This window comes from Protopterus annectens, chromosome 7.part1 (genome assembly GCF_019279795.1).
Source record: "Protopterus annectens isolate FY-2018-M chromosome 7.part1, PAN1.0, whole genome shotgun sequence".
Taxonomy (NCBI): Eukaryota; Metazoa; Chordata; order Ceratodontiformes; family Protopteridae; genus Protopterus; species Protopterus annectens.
Genome location: NC_056740.1, coordinates 525,132,521 through 525,154,956, shown reverse-complemented (window position 1 = coordinate 525,154,956; position 22,436 = coordinate 525,132,521). Strand labels below are relative to the sequence as shown.

The following is a 22,436-nucleotide window of genomic DNA, read 5'->3' as shown; positions in this document are numbered from 1 at the left end:
AGGTATTGTCCAGATATCTCAGGTAAAATCCAAACATGGAAGAAATAAGAGAATTGAAAACTACAGAAGTTTCCCAGAACCACAGAATCATGTTGGCAAAAATAGGGTCTGAAGCTGCCCACATTGCCACAACTCCGAGTTTATAGTACTCTCCCTTATAGTATACAAAATTTTTTGTCAACACTAATTCCATGCACGAGTATCAAACTGCTCTTTTTTTTGTCCAAATTGGTCCCTTAACCATGGCCTAGTGAAACAAATCTAACCCCTCCTCATGAGGAATCTCAGAAAAGAGGTCTTTGGTGTCAGTGATGAATAGTAAAAGGAAGGATTTGAGCTTAAAGTCTACAAATATGGCCAATGGTTCAGTCTTGAACCCAGTGGTTGCCATAGTGGGTTACATTGGATAATCAAATACAGATTTGTGGATCTTTGGAATACCAAAGAACCCTGGAATTGTAGGTTTGTTGACCGTTAAGAATTCCCTGGTAGTCGTAGGTAAATCAAAAGTGTCTCCACAATTAAGTCAATGCCATGATACACAGTGTTCACCTTGTTACATGTAACCTCTGTGAAAACTTCCCATTGTGTAAATAATACAACATTTTGGCGAAATCAAGATGTTTGTCCATTTTAACAACTCTTCACCCTCATTAGGTTTCATGATATGTACACTGGTGTCATGTGAGAGTGTTCAATCTCGCCTTTATTCTTACACATGGGTTCGGAGCCGATCCTCGGCTCCGTGCCGGCCGACTGCAAGCTCTGCATCGAGAAGAAGCTCGAGGACATGTAATACCCACAATCCCCCTCTGCCATTACCTCAGATCTAGTTTGCCGCTGCTGCAGTACGCATCGCTGGAGACTAGCTCGGGGCTGTTCAGATAAGATTTTTTATCTATTCTGTACTAATTTCAGAAAGTTTCTTTAAATTCTAGTTACTTAAGTGAGAGTAGGTGTGTCAGTGTCAGAATTCTCTATACTTAGTATAAGTTAACTTGTTAACTTTCGAGTTAGATTTTTCGGGGCCTACCCCTTCTTGGACTTGTGACTAAAACCTTTGTAGTCTTGCCTTTTGGCAATTATAACTGAATTAGACTTCGGATTCGACTTCTGTGACTAAAAACTTGTGGTAGTCTTGTTTTTAGCTTTATCAAACAGACTTTTTTTCCCGGATTTGACATTTATTACTGGATTGGACTTGTTACTGGACTGGACTGTTATTTCATTGTTAATATGTCTGAAAAGATGAAATCTGGTTTTAAACGTTGTCAGTGTGGCCAGAAAATGTCGGTCACAGACAACCACAGTTCCTGTGTCTACTGTCTTGGCCCTCTCCACTTACAAGAGGACTGCTCTATTTGTCACTCTTTTAGTGGGAGGGTCATGACAGATAGGCGCAGGAAACTGATGGATAGAGGATTGTTGAAACCCTCTTTCCAGGAGGCTTTGGATGCTTCAGACCAGGCATCCAAGTCTTCGAAGGGGTCGAAGGCGTCGGAGCCAAAGTCATCGGCTCCGAGCTCTTCGAGTCTAGTTGGTTCACCGGTTCCACAGACTTCGGGGCCGAGTGTTCAACTGTTGGCAGTTTCCGAGCCTCGAGTCTTGGAACCGGTGACGGAGCTCCCTCCACCGACTCTATTGAGGTCGGCTCCGTCTTCGATCCCTTCGACTCGTTCTTCTAGAGCCCTTTCCGACACCGACGTGGACCGTGTGGTGCAGAAACTTATGGAGCATACGGCCCTGTCCAAGCTTATTTCGGTCTCCTCTCAGTTGATGTCGAGACTTGAAGGCCTGCCACTATCTCCATCTGTTCCTCCTCCGAGACCTGTTCAGTCTTCGGAGCCAGAAGAAGCTGACCTGATGATTGTGGAGCCCTCGGTGCCAGAACCGTCTTTTTCTCGGTCGGCACCGTTTACCTCGACTCCATCCGATCCGGTACCGGAGTCTCGGGCCCGAAGGTCTGTCCTTGGTTCAGGGACCGAGAGTCGGACCGATGTTTCGGTTCCGACTCTCCCTCTCGGGGCCTCGGCACGGATCGATTCGGTTCCGTCCTCGGGGTCGGTGCCTTCGGCTCCTGTTTCGGGGATTCTTCCCATTTCTTCGGAACCGGGAGATACCTCGACTCGGGACCCGGGGGCCTTCGACCTTATGAGGAAGGTGTTGTCTACTCAGACAACCACATCAGCAGGTACAACTTCTCCTCCCCGCAAAGGACCGTTATCTTCCTCTGCACCCACGGCCACGTCCAAGCGTCGGGCACCAGTGTCTCAGCCACCCCTGGAGGGTGCCCCCTCTTCCTCGGAGGCTTCTTCGGATGCTCCCCACGAAGAAGTTCCTAGGAAAAGACTGTGTAAGAGGAGACACTTGGATTCTCCACAAGAATCCTTGACATCTGATACTGACTTAGATGAGTCAGAGGGGTCCCCTAAGTCACCTTCAGAGGATGTCTCTTTGCTGACATCTTGGAGATCCTTAAACAGAGAGGTGACTGGCAAGCCCTCCCCCCTTCTGAGGATGAGTCAGTTTTGCTGAAGGCATTTGGTGCCCGTCCTTCCTCCTCCTGGGTCACTCCGCCCTTTGATGAGTTAATGGAATTGATTGCTCGAAGGGCGTGGGAGACTCCTGACACGGTGGAACCTGTCCCTAGGAAGCCAAATAAGTACATCACGGCACCACAGGACAAAGCTTACCTTACCAAAGGAGTTCCGGTAGACGCCATGGTGGTGGCAGCGGCCATGAAAAAGGAGATGTCGGAGTCTTCCTCATCTGTCCATCCGCCTAACAAAGATTCTAGGACCATGGACAGATACGGGAAGCGCATTTTCAGTTCAGCGGCTTTCTATGCTCCCTGAACTATTTGACCCATTTTACACGTTTACAGAGGGATCTAGTCAAAGAGTTGGGAGATACCCTCCAGGGTGCCACAGATGCCGCTGTCTCAGAGAAAGTTACAGCACATCTCAACACCCTTACGTCCATTGTGAACTCGTCCATGAGGCTGATATCCTATGCAGCCGAAGGATCGAGTAGGGCAGCGGCTTCAGCGATTGCTCTTCGTAGGCAATCCTGGATGCGCTTATGTTCGTTTGCGGAAGCCTTCAAGTCTTCCTTTACTAACGCCCCATTTGATGGAGCCACACTTTTTGGCCCTAAAGTAAAGGAGACCCTTACCGGTGTGAACAGGAGGGAAAGACTCTGTCTGCTGTCGGAGTCCGTTTTTCCACCCCTTCCAGACCGTACCCCAAAGGGCAACGTGGTGGGAAAATGTGGTTTCGTAAACCCCAAGGGTCTTTTCCAAACACATAGGGTGATGCCCCCTCTAGAGGCAGAGGGGGCAGAGGTGGAAGACGCCGCCCTGGCGGCAGAGGGGGTCCGCAAAACCAAGGTGACAGGGATAACCTCCCTGGCAAACCTTTTCAGCACTCCTGAGAGGAGGCCCGACTGTCGTGCTCTGGAGGCAGTCGGGGGTCGCTTAGCTTTATACCCTCAGGCCTGGCAAAACCTTTCTTCAGACAATTGGGTAAAAGCGTTGTTACCAGAGGATACAAAATCCGTTTCTATCCACCCCCATTCCAAAGAAAACTCCCAGATGTACCACCCCATCTGCGAGACCCAGCAGCTACAGAAATTTCAAAGCTGCTAAGAAAAAGAGTCATCCAACCAGTCCCAGCGGACCAAATAGGATTCGGAACTTACTCAAGGTTCTTTTTAGTTCCAAAGAAAACAGGGGACTGGAGGCCAATTCTGGACCTAAGTCATCTCAACACCTTTGTCAAGAAGGAAAAGTTCGAATGGTCACGCTTCAAACGATCCTTCCATTCTTACGGAAGGGCGACTGGATGTGCTCAATAGATCTGAAGGACGCATACTACCACATCAAAATGGCCAGAGCGTCCAGAGATCACTTGCTTCCGGCTGGGAGCCAGTCACTATCAGTTTCGAGCCCTGCCCTTTGGTCTGACCACAGCCCCCAGGGTCTTCACCAAATGCATGGCAGTGGTAGCGTCTCATCTGAGGCGCCTAGGATTCCAGGTGTTTCCGTATCTGGACGACTGGCTCCTGTCTGCCACCACCAGGCGTCAACTGATACATGCCAGGGATTACTCCCTACAACTTTGCACACACCTTGGCATTTCAGTAAATTTCGAGAAATCTTTGCTACAGCCATCACAGCATATCTTATTCATAGGAGCGGAATTAGATACTCGTCAGTTAGTTCTAAAACTTCCGACAGAAAGAATAGTAGCACTTCAATTCAACATTACCCTTCTGCTGTCGTCCAGAAAATCCCCAGCAAAAATTGTTTTGAAAGTTCTGGGTCTCATGGCAGCTTCTCTCATAGCAATACCATTGGGAAGACTGCACATGAGAGTGCTACAATGGCTTCTATTTGCACAATGGTCATTCCAACAACTTCCACTGACTCACGAAATATTGATAACGAAAACATGCAAATCACACCTAAAGTGGTGGTTACAGACTTGCAACCTATCCGGCGGAAGACCATTTGTGCTACCCACACCGTCAGCAACGATAACCACGGACGCTTCCCTGATAGGGTGGGGGGGCATCTTTCAGGGACAGACAGTCCAAGGCGAATGGACCAATCTGAGTACAATCTGCACATCAATGTTCTGGAGTTGAGGGCAGTGTTTTAGCGTTGCAACACTTTGCTCCCCTTCTTCCTCCAGGGACCATTGCAGTTCAGACAGACAACATGTCCGTAGTCTGGTACATAAACAAGCAAGGTGGAACCAGGTCCTACCAACTATGCAGAGAGGCCATGAGAATTTGGCAATGGGCAGAGTCCACCGGTCGCTTTCTGATCGCAACGCACATCCCGGGTCATCCAACGTCATAGCCGACAGGCTGAGCAGGGCAATACTATTGCCTCACGAGTGGTCCCTCAAACAGTCAGTTGCGGAAAAGATTTTTCGCAAATGGGGCCAGCCTACCTGCGATCTGTTTGCGTCTCCAATGAACGCCAAATGCAGGAGCTACTTTGCCCTATTACCCCGCCAGGAAGTCCCAAGGGACGCTGGTGCACGATTGGCCCCGGTCTCCTATATGCTTTTCCTCCATTTCCCCTGATTGCAAAGTTTCTGCAGAAAGCAAACAACCTTCAGAGGACTATAATTCTCATTGCTCCGTTCTGGCCTCGTCAAATTTGGTTTCCCTTTCTCTTGCATCACCGCATTCGGGGACCTTGGATGCTGGACCCAGAGCCAGATCTACTGACTCACTCGTCAGGAGTTCCTCACCCATCCCTGGAATCTCTCCATCTAGCAGCTTGGCTGCTCCGCTTCCCTTTTTAGCCAGGTCAATTCCCCTTACATCGGCGGTTCAAGATATTTGGTAGCTTCTCATAAAGTTTCCACTACAAAGACTTATACTAGTAAATGGAAACGTTTTGTCTTCTGGGCGGAGTCACATCAGTTGGACCCTGTTACAGCTCCGTTGAATAAGGTCTTAGAATTTCTAACCGAATTATTTCAGGAAGGAGCTTCTCCGGCTACCTTAAGAGTACAGTTGGCTGCCATTTCTAACTATCATATAGAAGAAAGTGGTGCACCTATTATGGCTCACAGACTCTGTAAAGCCTTTTTAAAAGGTTCCTTTCATATCAGACCACCAGTCAGAAGCCCGACATCACCGTGGAATTTAAATTTGTTGCTCTCTAAATTGATGCTACCACCCTTTGAACCAGCTTCAAGTTGCACTTTGAAATTTTTGTCATGGAAAACATTATTTCTAGTGGCTATTACATCGGCTAGACGGGTGTCTGAGCTACAGGCCCTTTCGGTCAAACATCCCTATTTAATTTTTCATTCTGACAGAGTATCCCTACGCACTAATCCATCCTTTCTTCCCAAAGTTTGTTCTACTAGTAATATTAATCAGTCCATTGAATTACCCACCTTCTTTAAAGACCACTCTAATAAATTGGAGTATATGTTGCACAAACTGGACGTCCATAGACAACTCAGATTTTATTTAGATAGAACAAAAGATCACAGAAAATCTGATCAGCTATTTATAGCTTTTGCTGACAGCAGAAAGGGTCTTGCAGTTACGAAACGAACTCTTTCTAAGTGGCTAACTGATTGTATCATTTATGTTTATGAAAATTCTGATCAAACATTATCAGCAAAACCCAGAGGACATTCTACCAGATCAATTTCTACATCTTTGGCTCATGCAGCTCGTTTACCTTTAGACATCATTTGCGGCTGCTACTTGGGCTAAACCACATACATTTATCTCTCATTACAAAGTGGACAGGGTTTCTAGGGATAGGGCAACCTTTGGTTCCACTGTGCTCAAGAACGTTCTCCCTTGAGTTCCTCGGGATCATGGAGCTAGGGACGCTACCCATGTGTAAGAACAAAGGCGAGATTGAACACTCTCACATAAAGAAGTTATGTCCTTACCATAACGTTCCATGTGGAGTGTTCATCTCGCCTTGGTTATTACACTCCCACCCTTCCCACCCTTAGGAAGAACGTTCGATTTGGTGCCTGGTCTGGAGTATTCTCCTTCTGCTGTTGCAGTGTTGGTGTTGCTATCATACCTTTGGTATGTTTGTATATATGTAATTATGTATATAGTTTGGCATGTATGCGTGATTGTTGTCTGGTTTGCTTGCAAACTAGATCTGAGGTAATGGCAGAGGGGGATTGTGGGTATTACATGTCCTCGAGCTTCTTCTCGATGCAGAGCTTGCAGTCGGCCGGCACGGAGCCGAGGATCGGCTCCGAACCCATGTGTAATAACCAAGGCGAGATGAACACTCCACATGGAACGTTATGGTAAGGACATAACTTCTTTTTTTGGCAATTTGTGCAGAAGCTCCCACTCATCAAAGGTGAGAATGTGAAATTTTGGTCTCTCATTCTTTTGACACCACTCTCTAACACTCTTTTCACATAATTGTTCAAATAAATGAATGCTAGGTAATAGTGGCAGATTGACGGTGCTAGTTCTCCGTAACCTCAGAGTACTTGAAATTACTTCATTGGGAGGCAAAATACATTTTAAATTTAACTACCTGGTGAAAAGGTGTTTAGTTCGGTCAACATGTCGACCAAATCAGGTTGACTGGAAGGCACATATTTAAAACCTTTTTGAAACAAAGTGCCAAAAATAGGGGTGACATTTACCAGGGAAATTGTACATCTTACATCCTTCAAAGTTGTAAACAAAACAAGAAACAATACCTTCATCCAAATAATCAGGGAAGTACAGTGAAATTACTTCCGATGCCACCTGTTCCAGTAGTTGGTTTTCCAAAAGAAAGTGCAAAAACTTACAATAAAAGGATCTGTTTGTGGCTTCTGGTGTTGCATTTTTTATTTTTTTACAATCTAGGATTTCAAGTGAGCCAAGCAGAATATTCCCTCATTCCATCCAACAAGATAGTGTTTCTAGGGTGTATTTTGGATACATCTGCTATGATAGCATGCCTTAACTCAAGAAAAAGTGGAATTCTTCAAGAAGCAGTTCATGGCATTCTGTAATCAGCCTCTTTCAACAGCCAGGGACTATCTGAAAATTCTAGATTTCATGGCTACTAGTATTCTCAAGATTCCTCTAGCCAGACTCCATATGGTAAAATTCAATGTTTTTTTTAATCTGTATGTACTCAGCATCAGCACCACCTATTCTTTCAGATCCAGATGCTGAATTTTGTCAAGATTAAGATCTACTGGTGGTTCATTCTGTTGTCCTTCAACCAAAGTCTCCCTTTCACGCCTCCAGCCCTATTCGGTTCATGACTACAGATGCATCAGACTTTTGCAAGGGGAGCAGTATCCAAAGGGCTGAAGGTGGGGGTCTGTGGAATTAGCAAGACAAGTTGAAGCACATACATGTCAAAGAAATTATGTCATTGATAAATGCACTCAGATCTTTAAACCACCCAGACCCTCTAGTAGTAATTACAGACAACTCCACAGTGATAAGCAAGCAAGGGGGACTCAGCTCAGTATATCCCTGCAGGCTACTTAAATCTCATCATAGCATAATGTTGTGGTAGACAAGTTGAGCAAAAACAGGACAGACCCCCCATGAATGGGGGTTGCACCCTAGGGTCTTCTAGAAATGTATCTGCTGTGAGAACTCCTCAGTTAGATGTGTTTGTCTCCATTTTCAGCAGACAGGTAAAGATATTCTGCTCCAGGACTCCGTGAACAAAGGCCTGGAAGACAGATGCCTTTTCACTCTAGTGAACAGAAATGTTACTGTATGCCTTTCATGCCCATTCCTTTAATTACACGAGTCCTTAAAAGATTCAGAGGGACTCTCCAAGGATGATTCTAACAACTCCATTTTGACCCAGGCAGCACTGGTTCTTCCTCATGTTGAAAATGGCCAAGGTGTATTACCACATACTTCTAAACAGGATGGGCTTGCACAAGACACGGGTTGTCTGATCCACTCCAACCTTCAGCTATGTCAACTGACTGCCTAAATGATAGAATTCTAATACCACTTAGCCACCTTTTGCCTGAGGATGTGCAGTGGATATTAAAGAAGGCTAAAAAGCCTGATACTAGAACAATCATACATAGCTATTTTTATTTTATTTTTAACTGTATGGGTTAACTGGGTTGAACACTGATCAACTTGGACCTTTTTCAAACTCACCCTGGGAGCACTGTCTGGTTATGGCTCTTTATCAGGGTCACACGGTTAGTCACTGGAGGCTGAGGGATTCAAACCCTGTACCATTGGACCACAAGAAACAGTTTAACAGGTCCTTAATCCTTGGCACCAACCACCAGGCTAGGTCAAATAGCTTTTCTAGCTCATGCCAAACCAAGAACCAAAATCTTTTTAAGGCTCAAACTCCTTTGTTTTCTACCTTATCTCAAGGAAAAACAATTTCTTAAAACAGTGTGTTGCATATTTGGCCACCTTAGAAATAAATGGCACCTGCATGGGGTCTTAACTTTGTTCTGGAGAAACTTGCACTTTTTTTCTTTTGAACCATCTCATGAGGCTGATTAAAAGTTTGTATCTTGGAAAACAGTGTTGCTCACTGGTCTGACTTCTACTAAGAGAATATATGAGTTATAAGCACTTATGGTGACCCATCCCTATCTCATCTTTCACAAAGACAGGGTTACTTTGAAAACCAATTCTTCGTTTATGTACATAGTGGTCTTCAGAGTTTACATTGAACCAAGAGTTCCATCTCCATGTCTTCTTTCCAGAATCAAAACGTAGAGGAGAAAGGATTCTACATACTCTGGATGTCCTCAAGCAGCTCAGATACTACATTGATAGAACAAAAAGCTTTAGGAATTCTAATCAATTGTTTATTCCCTATGATGGCAAGAAAAGGGGAAAGTGCGTGTCAAAACAGATAATTTCCAAATGATTGTATCAATTCAGTTTTGTTACTCTTATTAGCAATATTGTATGTATCAATATTCATTAAAGATAAATGCACCTCTGAATTGTTTAAACAGCACAATTCTCTTGAATTACTTCAGGTACAATTGACTGTAGGTAAGACCCCTTTCCAAGTCATTGCCAGCTATAGGACCCCCTCCATGAATCAGGACATCCACTCAGCCTACTAGGATCTATTTGAGTCAATTAAGATACAACCAAACTCCCTGGTTTTGGGTGACTTTAATTACCAGCCCATAGACTGGGTAAATTATACCTGTTGTAACTCACTTGCCCAAAGGTTCCTGTACTTCATTAACTTCAGTGCCCTGGACCATCTGGTTGACACACCCACAAGGAGTTCAAACATCCTGGACCTGGTACTCGCCAACATGGGAGACCACTGCACCACCCCCCAGTGTGTGGCTATCCCTGGTGAGATATGAGCACAAATCAGTCTCGCTAGAGATAACTGTAACACAAGACCCCCCCCCCCCCTTAGCAACAACTAGACTAAAATACTTCTCCAAGGCCAATTACAACTTCTTATGTGATGGCATAAATAGCTTCATAGCCCCTCCCCCCACTGATGGAACTGACACCTATGCTGAGTTATACACAAATGATGTATACAAGCACCTGTACAATTGTATTGCTGTACCTGATAGAACCAAAGCAAGATCTTCAAGGAAAAAAAACAAACCTGCCTGGTGGACAGCTGCCATTAATAGGCTATGAGCAGGAAGGAACAGTCTCAAAACTGGAAACACTCCCCCCTCAACTTAAACAAGCAAATAAAACTCCTAGTGAAGTCCTCTATATCTGACTATGAATCCAAATTAGCATCCATAACTAAGGATAACCACAAGTCGTTCTTTAGTTACATCCGCAACCTCAAAGGTAAGGCCCAGATTTGCACTGAACTCGTAGTTAATGGTACTACATATATAGAACCTGTGGATAGAGCAAATCTGCTGGCTGACAGGTTCACTGAAAACTTCATTCACTGTCTCTGCCACTTATACCTCAAAGCATCCCAAACACCTGCCCCCACCTAGTATCTCCAAGGAGCAGGTCTTAAATGCCCTCTCCAAGGCCAAAAACCCAGTCTCTATGGGACCAGACAACATCCTGGGCTGTGTTCTGCATGGGTTGAAACAAGAATTAGCATCACCATTGAGCCCACTTTTCAATTACAGCGTAAGCACTGGCTTTTGTGGAAAACAGATACTGTCATCTCTTTGTACAAAGGGGTGCATCCATGCGCCCTGGGAACTCTAGACCCATTAGCCTGACCAGCCGTATCTGCAAGGCCGTGGAACAAATCATCATGGACCTTATTAACAAAGAGATAGGAAATCTCCAAATGCTCGACCCCCACCCACTTTGGCTGTGTCAAGGGGAGATCATGCCTATTAAACCTGGTGGACTTCTTTGAGACAGTCCCCAAAGCCCTAGATGATGGCAGATCTGTACATACAGCCTATATAGACTTAGCCCAGGCCTTTGACACAATCCCCGACTCGTGCATCATTGATAAACTCACCCAGCTGGGTATCAACCCATATATCTTCAGGTGAACTGCAAACTGATAGAACTCATATGGTCAAAATAAGGGACTCCACCTCCTTCAGCAGACCTGTAACCAGTGGTGTTCCACAGGGACTGGTTCTGGGACCCCTACTGTTCGTAATCTACTTCTCCAAAGTACAGGTTAATACTAATGGTCTGTGGCTGACAAAGTTTGCTGATGACTGCAAACTCAGAGTGATTATTAAAACCCCTAGCAATGTCAATATCTTGCAAGAAGGTCTTAACACAGAATAATGATTGGTGCCAAAGTCATGGTGTTAAACTTAATACAAAAAAAATGCATTACCATCCCCTTCGGCAAGGATGACATTCCTGCAAACTACCACATCAACAGTAATACCCTAAGCACACAATCAGGGGTGAGAGATCTAGACACACAGGTTGATAGCAACCTTAACTTCGATCACCATGTCTCCACAGTGGTAAGGGCATTTTATATTGCTCATCTCACAAGTAAGAGCATTTCCTCCAGAAAAAAAGACATTATAAACCCCCTGTACTCTTCCCTAATTAGGCCAGTAATAGAGTACAATGCTCCCTTTGGTATGTTCCTTTCCAAACACCTGCAGAAACTGGAGAGACCACAAAGGTTCCTTACAAAGAAAATTCAGGATCTTCAAGATCTGACTTATGTGGACACACTGCTCAGAGGTGACCTGTGTCTTTCATATGGAGCAATCTCTGACCCAGCTTTGATGGAAATGCTGCACAATCGCAAGTCAAATGGCACACAGGTCACTTGCTGAAAGAACCTTAACCTGGTATGTGACATCAACGGAACTTGTTGGAGACAGATTTGTCTCACAGAGGTTGCCCCACCTTTGGAACAAGCTTCCTATTCATGTTAAACAAACCCCCTGCTGGCCCTTTTTAAGCATAATTTGGATGATTGGATGAGTAACAGGGAATTCACCCCAGGGGTTCCACCTGTGTCGCTTTTGGACAGGGGCAGTAGGTACTGATTTTAGTGTCTGCTTGAACCAGACACCCTTGAGAACACACGAGCTTGGCTAGGCTTGTAAGGGCCCTGAGGCCATTAGCCTAGTAACCTGCAATGATTCTATGATCCTGTTACAGCAAGACACCTCCAAGCAAGGTCAGAGCCCATTCTACCAATATTCCTGAGGCAGCAACTTGGTCTTCTCTCCCCCCACACATTTAACAATTGGTGAAAAACTGACTTATTTTTCTAGGGCCAGAATAGGCTTTGCTAAAACCGTCCTCCTAGTCTAGGATTCAGATCCTTCTTACTCCTTCCTCCTACCTTTCTTTTTAATTTTTGTATTCATCCCAGTTGGCTTAGGCTGCTGCAACAGTGATCTAATGATGGACATACTACATTTGTGTAAGTAAACTTACCATGGTAGTATATGTTTGAATAGATCACTGTTGCAGTACAAACACTCTCCCTCTTTCCCCTTGTTTTTTTTTTTTTTTTTTTTTTGCTGTGCCAGGGTGGTGGTCTCTATTTTTCCCTGTTCTCCTAGCGTATATATTTTTTTCTGGCAGGGCTCTAGCCTTTCATTTTATGAGGCAAGAAAGCTCTGGGTTTTGGCACCCGTACATGTGTTTTTATACCAGCTCAACCTCCAGTGGTCATATGGGCACATGGAAGGACCCCCAAAGCTTTGGAAGCTAGCCAGAAATCTGATCCTTGCCAGAATCTGTCCTGTATAGCTTAGGCTAATACAATCGTGATCTATTAGAACATATATTGTTATGTTAAGTTTACATTCACATCTGTACTAAAATATATATATATATATATATATATATATATATATATATGTGTGTGTCTGTGTGTGTGTGTGTGTGTGTGTGTGTGTGTATACATACATACATCTCTCTCTCTCTCTATATATATATATATATATATATATATATGTGTGTGTGTGTGTGTGTGTGTGTGTGTGTGTGTGTGTGTGTGCATATATATATATATATATATATATATATATATATATATATATATATATAAATTATGGGTCTAGCACATTTCACTGAAACACATTTGACTGTGCAAAAATCACTGAAAGCTCAATTCACTAAAAACACAATTCACTGAAACACATTTCACAAAAAGTTATATGTGGCCTTTTCCCCACTGTAGTGCGACCCTGGAGTTAGTATAAATAGTAAAGGGGGTGTGGGGGCGTATCCCCCCCCCCACACATAGTTTGGATATATATTATGTTCAGAAAGAGTAATTTATTGGAATTGCAAGAATCCATGTATATATTTCAAAATATTAAAATAGGTGGGGGGCTATGCCCCACACCCCCCAATGTGGGGGGCAGTGCCCCCATATCCCCCCTTACTATATATACTAACTCTAGGGTCACACTACAGTGGGGAAAAGACCATATATAAGTTTCAGTGAAATGTGTTTCAGGGAATTGAGCTTCCAGTGAATTGTGCACATTCAAATGTTTCAGTGAAATGTGCTTTCAGTGAATAGTCCTAGACCCATGTATGTATGTATGTATATATATATATATATATATATATATATATGTGTGTGTGTGTGTGTGTGTGTGTGTGTCTCCCCCACACCCCCCTTACTTACTAACTCCAGGGTCGCACTACAGTGGGGAAAAGGCCACATATAACTTTCAGTGAAATGTGTTTTCAGTGAATTGAGCTTTGTGCACAGTCAAATGTGTTTCAGTGAAATGTGCTTTCAGTGAATAGTCCTAGACCCATATATATATATATATATATATATATATATATATATATATATATATATATATATATATATATACATACACACACACACACATATATATATATATATATATATATATATATAATGTTTAAAGAGAGAATGATTCCCAGTTTTAGACTTGTTTTACACCAGTAGACTTTTTTGACTTATTTCATTAGTTTAGGGATTAACTGAATAACACAAATTTTGTTTTCAGAACAAAGAGACAATATCTAATAATTATGAGGTTGAAACATGAGTGTTAGATAATGGGTGTCCTTCATATTTCATTCAGTAAATATGACTTGGGAGAACATGCCAATTCATACCCATATTTCTACCAGTAGATATATTTAATCAAGCAAGATTGATTAATGCCTTGTGTGCTGGAAGATGGGAGTAAGCTGCTGATGCCAAATTGTCCATCCTTAGAGGGGGGAGTAGGAGGTCTGCCTAGCTTACAGTAGTAACACTTAGTGGAAAGTAAAGTATATGGTATGCAGCATTGAGTTTTGATATGCCTTGTTCATGTGATAACTTTCAAGGGGCATGTTCAGGAAAGTGGACGTCTACAGAGGTAGGCAATTACAGGAACTTTTCATCTGTAAGCATACACATCATTTACCCAAGAAAAATGTTCGGTTCTAAAAAAAAAAATTAGAAAACACTGATGGCTGCTCGATGAAGGCTTCTCATAATCAGTTCTGGCCTCCCTGGAGAACAAATAGACTGACTGCATGAGGACGGATGGTTGGCAAACAATCAGGAATAAAAAAGATTTAAAAGAAATCTACCCATCAATTTCCATTTGGGTTACTAAAGTGGAATTTTCCTATATCAAATAATATCACTGTCTGAGAAAATTAAATCTTTAAAATGTGAAGGACTGTTTGGAGAGAGTACATGAGAGTAACTAAATAACACCTCTAAGGAGAATGGAAATGTTCTCACCCTGTACCTTGAATAACAACTAAAGATGCACTCTGATTCAGCAAAGATGAGCTTACATAAAAAAAGTCTTTACCAGTAAATTCAAGCACTTCCATACATACTAAAAGAAAAAAAATACAAAATGATGAAAAAATGGACGCATCTCAATCGAACTTCTGTAACTGACTTTTTTTAATCTTTTAAATGGACCATTAAATGTTAGTTTTCTAGCACTGTTGATAAACCCCTGACTACGACAAGGGCAATCCAAGTTTGATTAACTGCTCAAACACGTGCTGGGGATGGGGAGGAGTGATGTGGCTTTACCAGCTTTTTCACTTTGGGAGGAGTGTAGGAATGCATACCTAGGGCACATGATGTTCATCATATTGATCACTGCTGCAGTAACCTTAGGTATGTGGGATATATCCTGCCAAGGATATAACAGCAGAACAACTAAAGCTTCAGGGCACCTTCCATATGCCAAAATTATCAGTCATCTTAAGCTGAGCTGACTAAAAAGACAAGTATAGGCACCAAGCCCCTTTAGAGCTTTCCCACCACCAATGAATATGCTCCTTTGAGGCTTTCGACGATAAAAAGTTGGCTTGTGCCGTTCCTTTACTGGGCAGATAAATTCCCCTTGGGGGAAAAAAACTTCCATTTAAAAAAAATATTGTTTAATAATACATTTCTTTTCAGGAAAGTTATTTTAAACCTAGGAATTTGTGTTTTAACGAACTGTCATGAGACTGTATTGCACTTTTAAATGAGAGTGCACTTTTTTCTGTCAGTTTAAAAGTTGCTTAAAGTAATTGAAAATCATTTATTCTCTGAAGAAATTGTGCTTGTTTTACTTTTTGGGGATGGCAAAGTGTTTTAAAGTACATTTACCATGTTTTGTGTGAAAAAGTGGCATTTAAAGACTTTTAATTTTTACTGAGTTTTGCTGCTTGTTTTCCAAAGGAAGGAGGTCACGCTTTTCGGCTTGATCATGAAACAAACCACCAGTCTCATGGTCTTTTCTTTTTCCAGAAACAAAAAGAAAAAAGTTAAGCAAACAGCCTTTGCCATCACAGCAGGCTAGCAGTTTGCCTCAACCACAGCTTTGTGACTCTGCTGTGGACATTAGTTGTTCCTCAGAGCTCTCATATTTTACCCGGATCTCTCTGATGTAGCACCTGCACCCACTATAGACTGAGGGTTAGCCATGTCCTCTGTGGCTATTGGGGTCCCCTCACTGGGTAAGGGGCAGCCAAACATGTAAGTCCTGGGAGAGGCAACAGTGAGCACTTCCCTGTTTTGTTAGAATGTTGTGCCCATCCCTGGGAAAGCTGCTGCTGCTGCTGCTGCCGCCATTAATAAAACTGTTGACCTCATTTTTCCTGTCAAAAAGAAACGGAAAACTAAGCATGCATCAGCTCCTCAAATTTCCTTAGACAGGAGTAGTTTAGTAAGTCTGACTTGGGGTTTAATTCGGGCTATTTATACTTATTCTAAGGTAGTTTATGGTAAGAGAAAGAGAGATGCCTCTTTTGCTGAAGATTCAGAATTCTGAATTTGGAAAGGAAGATGAAGGGACATATACAGGGTTTTCTTCTTAGTTTTCTGATTCAGATTCAGAGGAGAGCTGTTTCTGATTCTCCCTGTGGGGCTTTCTCTTTCTGTAAGATTGTTTCCAGAATGTGCCAGTGTTTTCAGTGAGAGAGCACCAAGGTTTTTCATTCCTTCAGAAAATACTATGAGCTATTACAGAAAGACTTTCCAGAACATTTACCCATTCCTCTAGTTCTATCAACTTTGGAGATATGCCTGCAGTTTTCCTGATAGGGAGCTCCTCCTGAAAAGGCAGATAGAATTTATTAAGTTCCTAAATATTTTAAGCTTTTATACACTCCTCAAATCTGACCCAGCCGCTGTAGATTTTTTTTAATCCTATCTTTCTTCTTATAGTCACCTGTAAAAAAACTGATGATGCAGAAGCTGTTTATTCATTAGGAAGGGCAGTTATTGCCTCAGCACATTACTTTTGTGATAATCTGCTGCATGGACGTGCACATACACTGTCTCCTTTCATAAGGGTAAAGGCTACATACAAGCCCTTTGTCGTCACCACTTCCCCACACCCAGATTCCAATAAGTTCTGCTTCATGACATTTGTAGGGATCTAATCATGCAGTAACTTTTCATTCGATTAAGAACGCAGGTATTGCCTCAACATGCACATACACTGTCTCCTGTAATCCTGTCAAAGAAAAAGGCTGCATAAAAGACCTTTTTCTTCACCACTTTTTCATCCCCAGGTTCCAAGAAATACTGTTTCTTGTCTGTTCTGAGAATTTAATCATGCAGAAGGTTTTCATTCATTAGAAGGGAATGTTGTTGCCCCAGTGTTTTTTATGATGATTTTTTTGCATGTGGTCACTGTCTCAAAGACACACAAGCACACACACACACACACACACAGTGGGTAGAGGAATAAAGCCCTGATGATGAACCAAGGACCCTGAGTTCAGTTAGCAGCTCAGGCTCCTGATTGAGCTGTCTGAGGAAGGGGGTGGGGGGGTGGGGGTTAATGTCTACTGTTGACTCATCCATCCTGAGTAGAAGGAGATGGCTCTTGTTTGTTACTTGCACCCACGCGGCCTGTGAGCACACTTTGTTACTGTGCATGCACACACAGCAGAGGGAGGGAGCAGAGGCATGTTTGCTGCTGCAGGCAGCATTGATGGTGTTTGGAGAGCCACACAGTAGGGAGCAGGTACTTCACTAGTCAGCTTCAGAAAATCAGCCAGCTGGCATACTCCATGCCCCTCATATCTTACCACTAGGGAAGAAATGGGCTGACTGGGCTAGCTGGACAGCAACAACTACGGTATAGGGCTTGTGTCCAGCCCAGGGATGCCCATCTTTCACCCCCATGGAACAAATGGGCCATTTAGATGCAGCTCTGGGAGTCATTGGACTGGTCTTTTAGACATAAAGAAAGTAGTTCAAAACTTAGAAACAGATGAAGTATAGTAATACAGACAGGATAACAATCATAATGTTAAGTTGTCAATCTCGCCTTCATTCTTGCTTGATGGGTTCGGAGCCGATCCCTCGGCTCCGACTCGGCACTTGCTAAGCTCGAGAATCACTTTTACCAGCTCGAGGCAGCCCCATATCCCATGATGCAAGGCGGTAAGTACCCAGATCTCGTTTGCCGCTTCGCTTATGAGGTCCTCCTTTTACCAGCTCCTGGTAAGTGATTCACTTTTTTGGATATTTAAGCCCCTTTTTGCTAAAAACCCTTTTATTTTTAGTTTTAAGTTAATTATATAGATTTTCTGACAGAAAATCCCTGTCTCTTCTAATTTTTTTTAGTCAAACTTTACCCATCCCATCCCCTCCCTGTTAGGGTGTGTGTGTTTGTGTTTATAGTAATACCTTTTTGGTATTTTATTTAATTTAATTCTTGACTGGTGTGTGTGTGTGTGTGTTGTGAAGCACCATGTCAAAGGAGAGGGTCTCAGGTTTTAAGAAGTGTGACTCGTGCTGTCAGAAGATGTCTCTGACAGACGGTCACACTTCTTGCCTGTATTGCCTGGGGCCTCTTCACCTGCAGGACTCCTGTGCTATTTGTCTTTCCTTCAGCCAGAGAGTCCTGCAGGAAAGACGTAACAAGCTGATACTTAGGGGCCTTCTTAAGCCGGAGGGCTCTCCGGCTAAGTCGGCTCCATCAAAATCAGCCAAATCTTCCAAGGCCCAGGCTTCTGTGTCTAAGCCTGCGGCCTCGGCTCCGACTTCGTTCAGTCGAGATCGGCTCCGGCTGGAGCCGATTCTGGCTTAACAAAGCCTTCGGCACCGATGGCTATCGGTGCCGATCCTGCATCGACCACTTCGGTGTCGGCTCCGATCGGTTCCGACCACCATGTGGCACAGGCATCGGTGTCGGCTCCGATCGGCTCCGACACCGTTACTTTTGTGGCTGTATCAGCTCCGGCTGGAGCCGATGCATCGAGGCTTCCTGTCGGCTCCGATAAGTCTTCGGCTCCGACAGGATCTATAGTATCGGTTCCGATGGCTCATTCCAGGAAGAGGTCGAGGTCTCCTTCCTTGGAGCCGATACTTTCGGCTCGGCTTCACCTCTCCTTTCGAACGGAGCCATCGGAGCCGATCTTCAAGGTCATCCAGACTTTCAGACCATGACCTAGAGAGAGTGGTCAGCAGATTACTTAAGTCACAGGTACTGGCCCAAATGTTACATAGTCCGTCTCAACAGATGACTGTTGGTCCACACCCGTTACAGTTCCTCCTTCAACTCTACCCCAGAGCTTGGAGTTGGAGTCTTCGGGAATGGTTACTGCTACGGCTGGAGGACGGATACCCCCTTCTGTTCCTTCAGCCTCTACTCTTATCTCCTCTTCGAGACCTTCCTTAGAGGGATTCGTGGTCGGGCTTCCATGGTCTCCTCCGAGGGGTGAGTGGCATCGGACCCTTGTCCGAACCCGCTCTTCCCTTGGAGCCTCGGCCTTGGTGAGCTCGGCTCCGACATCTGCCTCGAGACTTCCCTTCGGTGGTCCCTGGAGTTCCTAGTTCTTGGAACAGGTTCTCTCGGACCTGCCTGGGAGGAGCATTCGAGGTGATGAAGAGTGTGCTGGCCACTGGTATCAGTCAGCAGTCTGTTCCCGTAGCTCCTCCCTCTATAGTACCTGTTGACATCTCTGCCACTTCTCTTGCTACAGGCCCCAGAGATCCTCCGCCTCAGGTTTCCCCCTTGGGCATCTCCGCCCCTTCCGAGGATCCTCCTGATGTTTCGGGAGCTCCCCCTAGGAAGAGGACTTGTAAGAGGAAGCATGTAGACTCCCCTGGCTCTGTCACTTCGGATTCTGACTTTGATGAGTCAGTGCGATCCCCTAGATCCCGCTCTGAGGATGTCTCCTTCTCAGACATCCTAGAACTCCTTAAACAGAGGGAAACTGGCCCACCAACAATCCCTCTGAGGATGAGTCAGTATACCTAGAGGCGTTTGGATCTCGGCCCTCCACCTCCTGGGTGTCTCCGCCTTTCGACCCCCTTATGCAGGTTATTGCACGAAGGCGTGGGCAGCTCCTGACTCTGTAGAGCCAGTCCCTAGGAGGCCTTCAAAATTTATCACTGCCCGTGTGACAAGCAATTCCTCACTAAGGGTGTCCCGCTGATGCCATGGTGGTGGCTGCGGCCACCAAGAAGGAACTTGCAGATCCTTCCGCCGTCCATCCTCCTAATAAGGACTCTAGGACCATGGATAGGTACGGTAAGCGGATGTTTTCCTCAGCGACCTTTGCTATGCTCGCTGAATTACCTATGTCACTTCACCAGACTCCAGAGGGATATCCTTAAGGAGCTGGGTGAAGTAGTACAGGATCCTACAGCTGCAGGGGCTCAAGAAAAATTGCTTCGCAGCTAGGAACCCTTAATTCCATTGCAAACTCCTCCATGCGGCTAATATCTTATGCTGCTGATGGAGCGAGTAGAGCCGCAGGTACAGGTGTGGCTCTTAGACGCCAAGCCTGGATGCGGCTATGTGATTTTCCGGATCCCTTTAAGGCGTCCTTCACAAATTCTCCCTTTGATGGGTCAGCTTTGTTTGGCCCTCAGGTGAAGGAAACTTTGACCAGGTGCGAACAGGACGGCAAGACTCTTTCTGCTGTAGGAGTCCGTTTTTCCACCCCTTCTAGACCTTATCCCAAAGGACAGAAAGGTGGGAAAATGTGGTTACGTAAATCCCAAGGAGTCACGCCGGATTCACGTGGTCAGTTTACCCCTAGAGGCAGAGGGGGTAACAACAACAGACGCCGCTCTAGAGGCAGAGGGGGTCCGAAAAACCAGGGAAACAGAGAGCCTCTCTCTGACAAGCCCTTTCAGCATCCCTGAGATGTTGCCCGGCTGTCCCTCCTTGGAGGCAGTCGGGGGAAGATTATCACTGTACCCAGAAGCCTGGCATTCCCTCACACAAGACAGATGGGTACAGTCGATCATATCCAAGGGTTACATAATTCCTTTCGAGGAAAGTCCCTTCCCCTCAAATTCCCTTCCAGATGTACCACCGGTCTAAGGGAAATTGCAGAGTTAGAAGTCTCAAAACTACTGCAAAAGAGCCATTCAGCCAGTTACAACAGACCATTCAGAGCCGGAATCTACTCAAGGTTCTTTTGGTCCCCAAAAGACGGGAGACTGGAGACCAATATTGGATCTCAGCAGACTCAACAAGTCTGTCAGGAAGACAAGATTCCGAATGGTCACTCTTCAGTCAATTCTGCCCTTCTTACAGAAGGACAACTGGATGTGCTCAATAGATCTTCAGGATGCGTACTATCACATCAAAATTCACAGACGCTCCAGGAGATTTCTCCGCTTTCGGCTGGGGTCCAGTCATTTCCAGTTCAGAGCCCTGCCCTTTGGTCTCACTACAGCCCCCAGAGTGTTCACCAAATGCATGGCAGTGGTCATGGCTCACCTGAGACGTCACGGATTCCAGGTGTTTCCGTATCTCGACGACTGGCTCCTGTCAGCCACCACCAGGCATCAGCTTACACAAGCCAGGGATTACACAATAAACCTTTGTTCTCATTTGGGCATCTCGATCAACTTCGAAAAGTCATCCTTATCGCCCTGCCAGTCTATTACCTTCATAGGCGCAAACTTAAACACTGTTCGGATGTCAGCTACCCTTACAGATCAAAGAGTTTCAGACATTCAGAGTCATGTCAGAATCATTCTGGCCAACAAGAAAGTACAGGCCAGAATGGTTCTAAAGGTATTAGGTCTCATGGCTGCGGCCATTACTCTTCTTCGTCTGGCTCGATTCTACATGCGCCTTCTTCAGTGGATGCTGTTCACACAATGGTCATACCAACAACTTCCATTGCGTCACCAGATTCTGGTGACACAGACATGCAAAGAGCATCTTGCTTGGTGGATCACATCTCCTCAGGTTCACCAAGGCAGGTACTTTGTACCCCCATCCCCGATAGCCACTGTCACCACGGATGCCTCCCTGATCGGGTGGGGGTCATTATCAGGGCAGGATGGTTCATGGGACGTGGCAGCCGTTCGAGTACCATCTGCACATAAATGTCCTGGAGATGAGAGCAGTGCTTTTAACGTTGCAAGCCCTCAACGACTTTCTTCCCGTAGGGACAATTGCAGTCCACACAGACAACATGTCTGTAGTTTGGTATATCAACAAACAGGGCGGAACCAAGTCTTACCCTTGTGTCGAAGCGCTCAGACTATGGCAATGGGCGATCTCCTCTCATCGGTTTCTGGTAGCAACGCATATCCCTGGGAAAACCAACATTGTAGCGGACAGATTGAGCAGAGCTATTCTCATGCCTCACGAGTGGTCTCTCAAGCAATCTATAGCGGAAGAAATTTTTCTGGAATGGGGTCGTCCATGCTGCGATCTTTTTGCTACTCCCCAAAACAGCAAATGTCCAGACTTCTTCTGCCTCTTCCCTCCATCAGGCCATCCCCCCAGAGACGCTCTGATCCAGGATTGGCCCCAGGGACTTCTTTATGCCTTCCCTCCATTTCCTCTGATCCCTCAGGTTATCCAGAAAGCTACTGTTTTGAGAGCCAAATTGATTCTCATTGCCCTTACTGGCCTCGACAAGTTTGGTTTCCGTTCCTCCATCATCACCTTTTGGTGCAGCCGTGGCATCTGGACCCAGTGCCAGATCTTCTGATTCACCAATCGGGTCAGCTGCACCGGTCAGTCCCTTCTCTCAACCTCACAGCATGGTTGCTCCACTTCCTTCCTTAGCCAGGCTTCCTTTGATCT

General features: G+C 44.8%; 1 protein-coding gene across 3 annotated transcripts in view; it reads left to right on the top strand.

Moving 5' to 3' along the window:
- The window catches only part of DNAAF4 (dynein axonemal assembly factor 4), a 1,080,792-nt gene that overhangs the window by 950,791 nt on the left and 107,565 nt on the right, over positions 1-22,436 (top strand). The gene's annotated exons all lie outside the window — the stretch shown is intronic.